This window comes from Lepidochelys olivacea, assembly GCF_965140295.1.
Source record: "Lepidochelys olivacea isolate rLepOli2 genome assembly, chromosome: 11".
NCBI lineage: Eukaryota > Metazoa > Chordata > Testudines > Cheloniidae > Lepidochelys > Lepidochelys olivacea.
Genome location: NC_140421.1, coordinates 8,845,046 through 8,857,850, shown reverse-complemented (window position 1 = coordinate 8,857,850; position 12,805 = coordinate 8,845,046).

Here is a 12,805-nt window from a genome sequence, read left to right as displayed (position 1 = left end):
GTAGTATGCAAGGTCTTGGAAAAAATTTTGAAGGAGAAAATAGTTAAGGACATTGAGGTCAATGGTAATTGGGACAAAATACAACATGGTTTTACTAAAGGTAGATCCTGTTGAACCAACCTGATCTCCTTCTTTGAGAAGGTAACAGATTTTTTAGACAAAGGAAATGCAGTGGATCTAATTTACCTCGATTTCAGTAAGGCATTTGATACGGTTCCACATGGGGAATTATTAATTAAATTTGAAAAGATGGGGATCAATATGAAAATTGAAAGATGGATAAGGAACTGGTTAAAGGTGAGATTAAAACAGGTCACAATGAAAGGTGAACTGTCAGGCTGGAAGGAGGTTACTTGTGGAGTTCCTCAGGGATTGGTTTTGGGACCAATCTTATTTAATCTTTTTATTACTGACCTTGGCAAAAAAAAGTGGGAATGTGCTAATAAAGTTTGCGGATGACACAAAGCTGGGAGGTATTGCCAATACAAAGAAGGACTGGGATATTATACAGGAAGATCTAGATGACCTTGTAAACTGGAGTAATAGTAATAGGATGAAATTTAATAGTGAAAAGTGCAAGATCATGCATTTAGGGATTAATAACAAGAATTTTTGTTATAAACTGGGCACACATCACTTGAAAGTAACAGAGGAGGAGGAGGACCTTGGAGTATTGGTTGATCACAGGATGACTATGAACTGCCAATGCAATATGGCCGTGAAAAAAGCTAATGCGGTCTTGGGATGCATCAAGCGAGATATTTCCAGTAGAGATAAGGAGGTTTTAGAACCGTTATACAAGGCACTGGTGAGACCTCATCTGGAATATTGTGTGCAGTCCTGGTCTCCCATGTTTAAGAAAGATGCTAATTTAAATTTGAAAGATGAATTCAAACTGGAACAGGTACAGAGAAGGGCTACTTGGATGATCCGAGGAATGGAAAACCTGTCTTATGAAAGGAGACTCAAAGAGCTTGGCTTGGTTAGCCTAACCAAAAGAAGGTTGAGAGGAGATATGATTGCTCTCTATAAATATATCAGAGAGATAAATACCATGGAGGTAGAAGAAGAATTATTTAAGCTCAGTGCCAGTGTGGACACAAGAACAAATGGATATAAACTGGCCATCAGGAAGTTTAGACTTGAAATTAGACAAAGGTTTCTAACCATCAGAGGACTGAGGTTCTGGAACCTGCTTCCAAGGGAAGCAGTGGGGGCAAAACACATATCTGGCTTCAAGAGTAAGCTTGACAAGTTTATGGAAGGGATGATATGATGGGATAGCCTAATTTTGGCAATTAATTGATCTTCAACTATTAGCGGTAGATATGCCCAGTGGCCTGTGATGGGATGTTAGATAGGGTGGGATCTGAGTTACTACAGAGAATTCTTTTCCGGGTGTCTGGTTGGTGAGTCTTGCCCAAGAGGAGAAGGCGGGTGGTGGTGGTCGGGGACTCTCTCCTCCGGGGGACTGAGTCATCTATCTGCCGCCCTGACCGGGAAAACCGAGAAGTCTGCTGCTTGCCAGGGGCTAAGATTCGCGATGTGACGGAGAGACTGCCGAGACTCATCAAGCCCTCGGATCGCTACCCCTTCCTGCTTCTCCACGTGGGCACCAATGATACTGCCAAGAATGACCTTGAGCGGATCACTGCGGACTATGTGGCTCTAGGAAGAAGGATAAAGGAGTTGGAGGCACAAGTGGTGTTCTCGTCCATCCTCCCCGTGGAAGGAAAAGGCCTAGGTAGGGACCGTCGAATCGTGGAAGTCAACGAATGGCTACGCAGGTGGTGTCGGAGAGAAGGCTTTGGATTCTTTGACCATGGGATGGTGTTCCATGAAGGAGGAGTGCTGGGCAGAGACGGGCTCCATCTTACGAAGAGAGGGAAGAGCATCTTTGCCAGCAGGCTGGCTAACCTAGTGAGGAGGGCTTTAAACTAGGTTCACCGGGGGAAGGAGACCAAAGCCCTGAGGTAAGTGGGAAAGCGGGATACCGGGAGGAAGCACAGGCAGGAATGTCTGTAAGGGGAGGGCTCCTGCCTCATACTGGGAATGAGGGGCAATCAACAGGTTATCTCAAGTGCTTATATACAAATGCACAAAGCCTTGGAAACAAGCAGGGAGAACTGGAGGTCCTGGTGATGTCAAGGAACTATGACGTGATCGGAATAACAGAGACTTGGTGGGATAACTCACATGACTGGAGTACTGTCATGGATGGTTATAAACTGTTCAGGAAGGACAGGCAGGGCAGAAAAGGTGGGGGACTACCACTGTATGTAAGGGAGCAGTATGACTGCTCAGAGCTCCGGTACGAAACTGCAGAAAAACCTGAGTGTCTCTGGATTAAGTTTAGAAGTGTGTGCAACAAGAGTGATGTAGTGGTGGGAGTCTGCTATAGACCACCAGACCAGGGGGATGAGGTAGATGAGGCTTTCTTCCGGCAGCTCACGGAAGCTACTAGATCGCATGCCCTGATTCTCATGGGTGACTTTAATTTTCCTGATATCTGCTGGGAGAGCAATACAGCGGTGCATAGACAATCCAGGAAGTTTTTGGAAAGCGTAGGGGACAATTTCCTGGCGCAAGTGCTAGAGGAGCCAACTAGGGGGGGCGCTTTTCTTGACCTGCTGCTCACAAACCGGGTAGAATTAGTGGGGGAAGCAAAAGTGGATGGGAATCTGGGAGGCAGTGACCATGAGTTGGTTGAGTTCAGGATCCTGACGCAGGGAAGAAAGGTAAGCAGCAGGATACGGACCCTGGACTTCAGAAAAGCAGACTTCGACTCCCTCAGGGAACGGATGGCCACGATCCCCTGGGGGACTAACTTGAAGGGGAAAGGAGTCCAGGAGAGCTGGCTGTATTTCAAGGAATCCCTGTTGAGGTTACAGGGACAAACCATCCCAATGAGTTGAAAGAATAGTAAATACGGCAGGCGACCAGCTTGGCTTAATGGTGAAATCCTAGCGGATCTTAAACATAAAAAAGAAGCTTACAAGAAGTGGAAGGTTGGACATATGACCAGGGAAGAGTATAAAAATATTGCTCGGGCATGTAGGAATGATATCAGGAGGGCCAAATCGCACCTGGAGCTGCAGCTAGCCAGAGATGTTAAGAGTAACAAGAAGGGTTTCTTCAGGTATGTTGGCAACAAGAAGAAAGCCAAGGAAAGTGTGGGCCCCTTACTGAATGAGGGAGGCAACCTAGTGACAGAGGATGTGGAAAAAGCTAATGTACTCAATGCTTTTTTTGCCTCTGTTTTCACTAACAAGGTCAGCTCCCAGACTGCTGCGCTGGGCATCACAAAATGGGGAAGAGATGGCCAGCCCTCTGTGGAGATAGAGGTGGTTAGGGACTATTTAGAAAAGCTGGACGTGCACAAGTCCATGGGGCCGGACGAGTTGCATCCGAGAGTGCTGAAGGAATTGGCGGCTGTGATTGCAGAGCCATTGGCCATTATCTTTGAAAACTCGTGGCGAACCGGGGAAGTCCCGGATAACTGGAAAAAGGCTAATGTAGTGCCAATCTTTAAAAAAGGGAAGAAGGAGGATCCTGGGAACTACAGGCCAGTCAGCCTCACCTCAGTCCCTGGAAAAATCATGGAGCAGGTCCTCAAAGAATCAATCCTGAAGCACTTGCATGAGAGGAAAGTGATCAGGAACAGCCAGCATGGATTCACCAAGGGAAGGTCATGCCTGACTAATCTAATCGCCTTTATGATGAGATTACTGGTTCTGTGGATGAAGGGAAAGCAGTGGATGTATTGTTTCTTAACTTTAGCAAAGCTTTTGACACAGTGTCCCACAGTATTCTTGTCAGCAAGTTAAGGAAGTATGATCATCTTCATAAATGATCTGGAGGATGGTGTGGATTGCACTCTCAGCAAATTTGCGGATGATACTAAACTGGGAGGAGTGGTAGATACGCTGGAGGGGAGGAATAGGATACAGAAGGACCTAGACAAATTGGAGGATTGGGCCAAAAGAAATCTGATGAGGTTCAATAAGGATAAGTGCAGGGTCCTGCACTTAGGACGGAAGAACCCAATGCACAGCTACAGACTAGGGACCGAATGGCTAGGCAGCAGTTCTGCGGAAAAGGACCTAGGGGTGACAGTGGACGAGAAGCTGGATATGAGTCAGCAGTGTGCCCTTGTTGCCAAGAAGGCCAATGGCATTTTGGGATGTATAAGTAGGGGCATAGCGAGCAGATCGAGGGACGTGATCGTTCCCCTCTATTCGACATTGGTGAGGCCTCATCTGGAGTACTGTGTCCAGTTTTGGGCCCCACACTACAAGAAGGATGTGGATAAATTGGAGAGAGTCCAGCGAAGGGCAACAAAATGATTAGGGGTCTGGAACACATGACTTATGAGGAGAGGCTGAGGGAGCTGGGATTGTTTAGCCTGCAGAAGAGAAGAATGAGGGGGGATTTGATAGCTGCTTTCAACTACCTGAAAGGGGGTTCCAAAGAGGATGGCTCTAGACTGTTCTCAATGGTAGCAGATGACAGAACGAGGAGTAATGGTCTCAAGTTGCAGTGGGGGAGGTTTAGATTGGATATTAGGAAAAACTTTTTCACTAAGAGGGTGGTGAAACACTGGAATGCGTTACCTAGGGAGGTGGTAGAATCTCCTTCCTTAGAGGTTTTTAAGGTCAGGCTTGACAAAGCCCTGGCTGGGATGATTTAACTGGGAATTGGTCCTGCTTCGAGCAGGGGGTTGGACTAGATGACCTTCTGGGGTCCCTTCCAACCCTGATATTCTATGATTCTATGTGCTCAGGGTTTAGCTGATCACCATATTTGGGGTCGGAAAGGAATTTTCCTCCATGGCAGATTGGCAGAGGCCCTGGGGTTTTTTCGCCTTCCTCTGCAGCGTGGGGCATGGGTCACTTGCTGGAGGATTCTCTGCACCTTGAAGTCTTTAAACCACGATTTGAGGACTTCACTAGCTCAGACATAGGTTAGAGATTTGTTACAGGAGCGGGTGGGTGAAATTCTGTGGCCTGCGTAGTGCAGGAGGTCAGACAAGACTATCATAATGGTCCCTTCTGACCATAAAGTCTATGATTCTATGAAGACTATAGGGTGGCTACAAGACTCATTTTCTGATGACCTAGGTCAGACCTTAAAGGTTGCCAGAGGTGAAAGCCAACGTAAGTTTTTATTTCTGTCATTTACTTGAAGATTACATTCTGGAGCAGGATCTTACAACACAGTAATGGGAGACAGGACTATGAGGTTCTGCTCTGCTGTGCAACACAACTCCTGTGTGCTTTTGGCAAGACACTCTGCTTGCTGTGATACAGTTTCCCATCTGTAAAATAATAATACTACTTCCCTAGCTCACAACAGTGTTTGTGAGGCTTAATTCATTCACAGGGCCAGCCTTAGGGAAAATGGCACCCCTTGTCCTCGCTGTCTCCTCTGACCCCACTGCCCCCTCACCTCGCACCTGGCCCCCACTGCCTGCCCATCCATCCCTCCTAGCCCACGCTGCCTCCCTAGACACCCCAGCCATCCCCCAAAGCCCCCACTCCTTCCCCGGGCTCCTCCCCGCATTGCTCCCCGGCGCTGCTGCCTCCCCTTCTGTTGCACCAAGCTCCCTCCCACAGCCTCACACCCAGACCTGCCCTGCTCCTTGCCTCTTAATCATGGTGCCCCACCCAACCATGGCGCCCTGAGTGGTCACCCTCATCACTGACCCCTAAGGCTGGCCCTATTCATTCGTATTTCCAAAGTGCTTTGCGATTCTTGGAAGGAAACTAGTGTAGAAATGCAAAGAATTGTCAGGACTCTAAACCCAGCACAGATAAGAAACATAGTTTGAGTACAGTTTTATAGGGCTATGTAAAAATACATCACTGCCATTATCACTAACCTAAGGACATAGGCTTTTTTACAGCGCCGGTAAGAATGAGATGACTATAGGGGCCAATAAAAGTAATGAGCAAAGTGGATTTCATCCATCTAGTTTCACAAGTCTGGAAAGGACCAGCTAATACTTGGTACGTGTCTGACTGTGTGAGTGGGTGGGGAACATTTACTCCTGTTTTATCTAAGTTTAAGAAACAGGATTGTCTTTGTACAGATAAGAGATATATAGTGACAATAATGTTATTCTACTCATTAAATCAGTCCTCTTGCACTAATAATTTATCTATTATTATTAATTATAATACTTCAACCTTCCATCTGAGGAGCTGAAAGTATTTAGGTAAAAGTGGGTACAAATTATTTTTTAGATGAAGAAACAGAGGTGTAGCATTCTGCTTAAGGTCACACAGCTAGTCAGTGGCATCTGGAAACTGCACCAAGGTCTCCTGACACCAAGTCCCCATATGCCACCATATCTAGTGTAGTATATATAAAATTGTTCAGAGGAACTGAGTCAGTTTACATGCTAACCCTTGTGTTTGCAAATAAAACCATGCATAGACCTTATCTATACTTCTAACAGCATGTAGGTTAAATGTAGCTATACATCACAGTGAAAAGCAGGCTGTGTCCACACTGCGGTGTGTAGCTACATGCGGCAGTGAAAGGCTCTGGTCATGGGAAGGCAGTGGGACACTACACTGCTAAAAGTAGCAGTATAGACAGGAGAGGCACTATTTGGCATGTAGACAGCCATGTAGGGTATATACTCTCGGGTTCTGGTGCGTCTGTGCTCTACTTGCCTAAGCAGTGCCTCACTGGATGGGCAGTGTCTGTACTCTACACACTTCCGTAAATGTAGACATACCTATAGTGAATAATATAAGGATCAAGAAAGTTCTGAAGTAGTGGAGTGCCCTTTCATTCTACAATGGGGAAAGAGTGAGAGAGCTTGTCTTGGTCACAGTTCATATCAGGAAGGGTTTGGGTAGCACAGGTCAAGGAGTTAGCACTCTTGTATCCGTCAGCCAAAAGGTTGTGACTTCACACCAGAATGTTCCCAATGTCAGCATTACGGTGCTGTACTATGAAGATGCTACAATGTAAAGGCTCCCTCCTTTGGCCAAGAGTATAAACCAAGACCTCATTTTTGCATCTCTAGTAGCTGGCCAGGTGGAAGGCAAACATCTCATGGCACTTTCTGAAAAGGGAGATGGGAATGATCGTGTTATCTTGGCACACATAGTTTCTTCCTATAAAAGCAAACCCTCATATCCAAGGCTGTGTAGAAACTATTGGTGAACACACAGCTGCTGCTTCATTTGCCTACAGTCACTGCACCACAGTCCTACTATTAACATTCAACCACACATACTTCTACTGGTAACGCTACAATACATATATATAGCTCTTACACAGTCCAAGTCATTCATCTAAAAGGTTTTATGAACATTAAAAAAATACATAACCAGAATGTTAAACAATGAACTGCATTGAACAGGAGGGTGGTTTTAAATATTGGAGCAGCAAGATCTGTCCTGAGGAGTCAGAGAAGATGTCCAGTGACGATGACACCAGCTAGGCAGCTGGTGAGCTAAGCTGTGTACACAGCTAGTCTGTGCAAAACATGCTCATATTACTGTTATCTCATCCTCTCTTCCCCTCCCACCTGTTTGTTTCATTCACCTGCTGGGTGTTGTCGTTAATCAAGACGGTAAGTGCGTGGGTGCAGGAGCTGTCTTTACTACACATGCATAGAGTCGCCAGCACAAGGAGCCCAGGACCTGAATGGGATGTCTAGGCATTACTATAGTATAGATAATATCATAACAATAATCAGAATGTTGACTATGGTCTATACTTGGAGTTAACATCCTGGCCTGTGACCTAGCTGATATGCCTATGATCCAGTGTACACATTGGCAAACACCACTTCTGTTAGAGCTCCACTATGAGACTCCACTAACTGGGATGGTGGCTACTGGGATCCCTAGGGCAATTACGAAAGTATTTTGAGATACCTTCAGTATGAAAAGTGCTACATAAACATTTTATTCTATGCAATAAAAACAACCACCACCAACTAGCTGGCTCTGATTACCAGCCCCAAACTTTGGGGCAGTTTGGAATCTACATTTTTGTACAAACTACATCTTATCAGTTTATGATTGTTCGTAAAGACAGGAACTTCTCAAATCTAAACTTCCTGTCTATTTACACAACACAACCATAAAATAATTAGTCTCTCTCACTTGCTTTTTAACCTGGTTTGTTGCAGAAGAAAACTAAAGTGAACGAGAGTTTTCCTTTTAAGTCCACCTTGGTTGATCCTTTCAATAGCCATGTCCTTGACAGTGATATCCTCTCAAGTAACTACGGCATCTGCTAATTTATTGCCCCCATGGGTTATCACCTGGAATTGGGATTTAGGATTTTACTTGAGCATTAAAAAGTTTTCACAAATCCTCATTGTAAAGTTTTCTAATCTAATGATAATTTGATGTAGAAATCTACTAAGTGAGAGAATATGGTTAAAAATGAGCAAACACTAGAATAATATGTTCTGTGTCATCCCTGAAATGCATTTCATATACCTGTATGATAAATTATTAATTTAAAAACACAGGCACTATAAATAATCCAAAGCAATAAACAGACTTCTAAGAGGGAAAGAAGAGGAAGATGAATATTAAAATCAAAATGGGATTCTGAACGTACAACATTTAAAGTAAACAAGCATAAATGCAGGACTGGCCCAGACTACAATGAGATCATGAATGCAAAACTCAGTGCTTACCAGGCTCAGTATTTTAATTCACTTGAATATAAAGCAAAACTGATTGTGATTGATTTGGGTCTTAAATATGCTGATACAGTAAGGTGTGTGTATGAGGACGGGGAACATCAGGTGCCGACACATCCTGCTTTTTGGTGTAGAATTCCAGCATATTTTTAGAAGGGAACCAATCCCTTTTCTACTGTATATAACAACTTTGGCAAACATTTAGAAGAGGGACACTTCAAAACAAGCTCTGAGAATGGGACATGCCAGTACTCTTCAAAGGGGACCTCCCTGGAATTGCCTAAAATCTAAAGAAGGGATCTGACCCAAACTTCTTGTCTACCAAGGATTTTGTGGTCATCATTATGTTATACACCTCAACTACTCCGAGCCTCTTCAGTTATGTCTACACTTGGAGTTTGATTTCCAGCTTGAGTAGACCTACTCACACAAGCTCTCATTGAGTTACCACACTAAGAATTGTTGTGTAGCCAAGGCATCCGGGCCAGTGGTGAGTGGTGGCACAGGCTAGCCAACCTGAGATCAGACCCATCTGGATGCTGTACTCAGGGCAACTAGCCTGTGCCACCACTCACTGCTGCCTGTGCTACCATGGCCACGCCAATATTTTTAGTTGCTAGTTCAATCAGAGCTAGCATAAGTATGCCTACTTGAGCTGAGACTCACACCTCCAGCTCCAAGTATAGTCACAGCCTTTGAAACAACAGAACTCAGATCCCTGTGCTTTAATAGTAAAAGTCCCTATCACCTGGTTTAGTGCTCGGGGGAGCGCTAAAGGAGAATTTGTTGGTAGATATGGTCTATGACACACAGTTGAACAGTTCTAATTCCATCCAGTAAAGGGAAGTGGTGCACATCTGCTCACCAGTTTTTAACAATGTCAAGTCTGCAGAACTCTGAAGCCAGTAAATTCTGTATGGTATGCAGAATCAGTCTGGATTTGCTGATCAATCGGGAATAAGCAGAAACCATGGAGATATAATAAAAATGATACTGAAAAATGGTACCAGATATAGAGTGGAGAAGATCCTTCTCAATTTCATATCCCTCCTAAGATCTAGTGTCAGGTTACAGACATGCATCATAATTAACCTATGTCATCAGTGACTCCTGTGTTTGTATGCTTCTGTTTTCCTTCATCATATTTGCTTAGCACACACACACTGAAGGCACAATATAAATAAAACAGCCGCAGTTTTACAATGCCAAAAATGTGGTGTGATAAGTTGGTATTTTAACAAAATAAATTTTAAAAATGCTTCAGAATAGCTCAAAGACAATTCCTCTTTCACTGAGTTAAATGTTATTCAGCAAAGGAAAAAAAATAATATATAGTACAAGAGTAAGTCCTTGAAAAGAAAACAGTCTCCCAACCCACAAACCCAAGCAAATCAAAAGACAAATTGTTCATGGAGATAAAGGAAAAAAACAAAGAGGAACCTTCTAAACAATGACTTTTTTCATTCTTTCTTTTTAATCTAGTATCAGTATCAAGGACTGAATGGGGAGGGCCCCTGAGTGGCACCTGCATGGGCCAGCAGTGAAGGTCACATACCAACCTAAAAATCTCTCCCTCCCCTTGTATTAGAGATATAATATGTTACATTCCTTCCTTTGTACTGACATGAAGTGGCTTCAAGTCCATGTCCAAGACTAAATAGTCAGGAGCTGTAACCCAATCGTAACTTGTGACTTTTGTATCTCGTCTGACAATGGAAACCTGAGAACGCTGACCTTCTTAACCTCCTACATACCATTTCAGTGTCCTCCTTAGACTCTGCCACCTCCCTCTCCCATTAGCAAGGTCAGCAATAAAATCCAGCTGTAGCAGGCTAGTGCTGACCTGTTGGGAGACCTGTGCAATTGATTGCTGAAAGTTTGTTTTTCTGAACAATTTTATTATGGTGCCTGTAGAGCCAGAGTAGCAGAACAGGTTCCTTTACCAGGTTTAATCAAAACACTTGGAAAGCTTTTTGATGGATTGCTGCAGGGTTACAGCAGTTCATGTGGGTACCTGGCTGTTGTGTTATTGGTTTTTTTAGTAAATGTTAATGAAGGGTGTGAGAAGGAGCTACTTGCCACCGTACCAGACATGTTGGATGGTTAGAAAATGACACTGGAGTACTAAGGACATTGTAATCACTGCTGTGCATCCAGCAATGTAGAAGAGTTAATAACTACCCTTTTTATTAGCGTTTTAATTACAGTGAAGTGGCTAGTGCATCTGAGGGAGGAATAGTGGTCTTTCATTTGACACAGGACTAGGATTAAGGAGAACAAGGTTCAGATTCCCAGCTCTGCCACAGACTTCCTGTGTGAGCTTGGGCAAGTCACTTAGGGAAACACTTTCAAAATGCTTAAGTGGCTGAAGATGATTCTGAAAACAGGACTAAGACATTTGAAAATGCTGCCTGTAACTTCTCCATGCCTTGGTTCCGATCTGTAGTTTGAGGGAAATAATGCTTCCTTTCTCTCACCCTTTGCCTAGTTAGATTGAAAGCTCTTCAGTGCAGAGATTGACTCTCATTCAGAGCCGGCTCTACCGTTTTTGCCGCCGCAAGCAGCAAAGCCAAAAAAAAAAAAAAGTGGCTGTCAAAGAAGGAAAAATGCCTAGAGTTGGCCCGGCTCTTACTATGTGTATGTCCAGTGCTTAGCACACTGAGGCCATGATAGCGGCTGGAGCAACTAGGTGCTACCATAATACTTACAGTGTCTGCCATTGCCATGTAGTGGATGAAATAAGAACTTCTCAGTCTCAATCTGAGCTCCCAATGTGCCAGTATCAGGAAAATATACTATAACAGTGACACTAAAACCCCCGAAATGGGATGGAAAACGGTGGGACAAGGGCTATTCAGAAATTAGTCTAAATGACTCTAAGACTTTATAGAATTTAATAGTGAAAGATCTTTTCTATACATTTTTATTAACCACTCTACAAATCACATTTACCGCATTATCTCCCAGTGTAAAGAGAAAAGGAGTACTTGTGGCACCTTAGAGACTAACCAATTTATTTGAGCATAAGCTTTCGTGAGCTACAGCTCACTTCATCGGATGCATACTGTGGAAAGTACAGAAGACGTTTTTATACACACAAACCATGAAAAAATGGGTGATTATCACTACCAAAGACAGAGAAAACCTTTTGTAGTGATAATCACCCATTTTTTCATGGTTTGTGTGTATAAAAACGTCTTCTGTACTTTCCACAGTATGCATCCGATGAAGTGAGCTGTAGCTCACGAAAGCTTATGCTCAAATAAATTGGTTAGTCTCTAAGGTGCCATAAGTACTCCTTTTCTTTTTGCAAATACAGACTAACACGGCTGTTACTCTGAAACCAGTGTAAATAGATATTGTAGCTACTGGGTAAAGGTGTATATGTGCAGCAAATACCCAGTTTTTAATAGTATGCAGTGTATACTCATTGCATCACAAACAGTAAAGGTCAGCCCATGGTGCTGCGTTCTATGCAGGTTCTTATACTGCAAGCGTCGCTATGGTATGAAAGCGCATTTAAAGAATTGCATCCTGGAGAAGAAATGGCACTAATTAACCCTAAAAGAGCCCCTGCAAACAGTTTCACAGTGGTGGGCATATGTATTTATATTGCATTACAGAAGAGTAATCATCTACAACCCTAAGGAGCAGGCTGATTATGTAAATTCCATTCATTACTGTCCATACTACAGCAAGAAATCACTAAGGATCTAAAAAAGTAGGGCTGACCTGCAAGTGCTTGGAAACATCTGTCAGAGGAATAAATGTTACCTGACAACGATGGCTCTGAGAACTTTTTACCTCGAGTGAGATTGAGCGAGAGACAAAATGTTACAATCACACAATGGAATTATCTCTCAAATGCATTAGTAAGATGATGCCTGTACCTCGCTTGACAGTTCTATTATGCAAACACAGCCAGAACAGCCAGCTTTTTAGGGCTAGAGTTTCAAAGTGCTGCACGTGTATTACACGTGGTAATCCCAGCGTTGTGTGGGTGAGATGAGGCTAAATCTGTGTGTGCCTATGACTTGCGAATGATGCTTGAGGCGTTCCAGAGGCAGGGGTTACCCAGTTAGATAAGATCATTAGAATTATCTACAAAGAGCAGCAGCAAAGCGT